This window comes from Tupaia chinensis, unplaced genomic scaffold (genome assembly GCF_000334495.1).
Source record: "Tupaia chinensis unplaced genomic scaffold, TupChi_1.0 Scaffold000073_1, whole genome shotgun sequence".
NCBI lineage: Eukaryota > Metazoa > Chordata > Mammalia > Scandentia > Tupaiidae > Tupaia > Tupaia belangeri.
In genome coordinates, this window is record NW_006159533.1 from 127,661 (window position 1) to 130,244 (window position 2,584).

General features: G+C 38.3%; 2 long non-coding RNA genes across 2 annotated transcripts; one reads left to right on the forward strand and one right to left on the reverse strand.

Moving 5' to 3' along the window:
* Positions 1 to 773, reverse strand: LOC102467960 (uncharacterized). Its single transcript, XR_333623.1, has 4 exons — positions 710 to 773; positions 563 to 598; positions 420 to 487; positions 1 to 36 (listed from the first exon to the last, which is right to left on the reverse strand). It is a non-coding gene; the product is annotated as an uncharacterized LOC102467960 (long non-coding RNA).
* Positions 774 to 1,811: 1,038 nt separating this feature from the next.
* LOC102468238 (uncharacterized) lies at positions 1,812 to 2,584 on the forward strand. The gene is made up of 4 exons (XR_333624.1): positions 1,812 to 1,875; positions 1,987 to 2,022; positions 2,098 to 2,165; positions 2,549 to 2,584. It is a non-coding gene; the product is annotated as an uncharacterized LOC102468238 (long non-coding RNA).

Consider the following 2,584-nt stretch of genomic DNA (forward strand, 5'->3'; position numbering starts at 1 on the left):
TCCTGTGGCATCCTCTGACTTTGCATTATTGGCCACCTTGTAGATAAAGAATGAACTTGATAAGAATTAGAAAACCAAATCCTTTACTAGTTCTCAACAGCTTCATCTTAAATTATCAAGAACACCATTAAAAATGTCCACCTTGGTCCAGCATATAGGGCAAGTGATGATGTAATGCTATTACAATGGTAAAGCCACAAGGAAGTTCCCAAATTCACACCCTGAGGTCTCCTCAGATGCACATGCCCATATGTATATGCCCATATTTCTGGCAGGTTTAGTCTGGGGGTAGATAGAAGCAAGAAGACCCTGTGTAAAAACCTGTCTCATACTCTCTATCTTATTCTCTTTCCATCTCTCTCTCTCTCTCTGAAGAAGTTTATGAATAAGCTGCCAAAATAAATGCCCCAGTGTTTTACCCTCTGTTCAAGAAGTTGTCCTCACTGATTTGTTTGGCTTCTGTCCTCTCCACAACACAAGCCCTGAGCTGCAGAAGAAAAACATATTCACATGCCAGTCATGGTCAACCGTGCACAGAAGGAAAGAAAGAAAAGGATCTTACCCAGTTGTCCTGAGCCTTTTTCTTGTAAACGGCCTTCTGAAAAAGAAAACACACCAAACACCATATGTTTAGGCCTTCTACGGCCCATTATAAAAGTCAGTAGCTGGTGCTGGAGGATTCTGCAATTATCGGCAGAATGCAATTTACCTGCTTTTGGTAGGAGGTCTCTTTTCTCTGCATTTCATCTTGCATCTCTGCAATTCTTTCCCTGTGGTTTAGAATTGCTTTCATCAGACACAAAGCACAATATTGAGTGTAGTTTTCAAATAATCCTCCCATATTCACATTATCCTCAGAACTGTATTACATAATTTATCCCAGATGGAAAGCAGATTTCACACGAATAAGAGTACAGTAGGATCAAAGCTATTGCTGCATAGTTTCCTTATCCATTATGGAATCCTACAGAGTCCTCAGTTGACATAATTTTCTTCCCCATTTCAATATTTCTCTAATTTCTCCTCCATTGACTATTTTTTATCATAAAGTTCTACATTCCTTGTACTTACATTTTTACCATATGTCACAGGACATAACGTGGTTTTATAAAATAATTTTTGTGGATGTGACTTACATTACGTCAAATTGTTTTCTTGAGATTTATGACAATTTTCCCCATGCCCACTAGAAATGTAGAGTACTAAAAATTATTTGGTCATTTGTACTTTGTTTACTCTTCTGTTATTCCCCTCCACCACACACACACACACACACACATACACACACATATATATGTGTGTGTATGTGTGTGTGTGTGTGTGTGTGGTGGAGGGGAATAACAGAAGAGTAAACAAAGTACAAATGACCAAATAATTTTTAGTACTCTACATTTCTAGTGGGCATGGGGAAAATTGTCATAAATCTCAAGAAAACAATTTGACGTAATGTAAGTCACATCCACAAAAATTATTTTATAAAACCACGTTATGTCCTGTGACATATGGTAAAAATGTAAGTACAAGGAATGTAGAACTTTATGATAAAAAATAGTCAATGGAGGAGAAATTAGAGAAATATTGAAATGGGGAAGAAAATTATGTCAACTGAGGACTCTGTAGGATTCCATAATGGATAAGGAAACTATGCAGCAATAGCTTTGATCCTACTGTACTCTTATTCGTGTGAAATCTGCTTTCCATCTGGGATAAATTATGTAATACAGTTCTGAGGATAATGTGAATATGGGAGGATTATTTGAAAACTACACTCAATATTGTGCTTTGTGTCTGATGAAAGCAATTCTAAACCACAGGGAAAGAATTGCAGAGATGCAAGATGAAATGCAGAGAAAAGAGACCTCCTACCAAAAGCAGGTAAATTGCATTCTGCCGATAATTGCAGAATCCTCCAGCACCAGCTACTGACTTTTATAATGGGCCGTAGAAGGCCTAAACATATGGTGTTTGGTGTGTTTTCTTTTTCAGAAGGCCGTTTACAAGAAAAAGGCTCAGGACAACTGGGTAAGATCCTTTTCTTTCTTTCCTTCTGTGCACGGTTGACCATGACTGGCATGTGAATATGTTTTTCTTCTGCAGCTCAGGGCTTGTGTTGTGGAGAGGACAGAAGCCAAACAAATCAGTGAGGACAACTTCTTGAACAGAGGGTAAAACACTGGGGCATTTATTTTGGCAGCTTATTCATAAACTTCTTCAGAGAGAGAGAGAGAGATGGAAAGAGAATAAGATAGAGAGTATGAGACAGGTTTTTACACAGGGTCTTCTTGCTTCTATCTACCCCCAGACTAAACCTGCCAGAAATATGGGCATATACATATGGGCATGTGCATCTGAGGAGACCTCAGGGTGTGAATTTGGGAACTTCCTTGTGGCTTTACCATTGTAATAGCATTACATCATCACTTGCCCTATATGCTGGACCAAGGTGGACATTTTTAATGGTGTTCTTGATAATTTAAGATGAAGCTGTTGAGAACTAGTAAAGGATTTGGTTTTCTAATTCTTATCAAGTTCATTCTTTATCTACAAGGTGGCCAATAATGCAAAGTCAGAGGATGCCACAGGA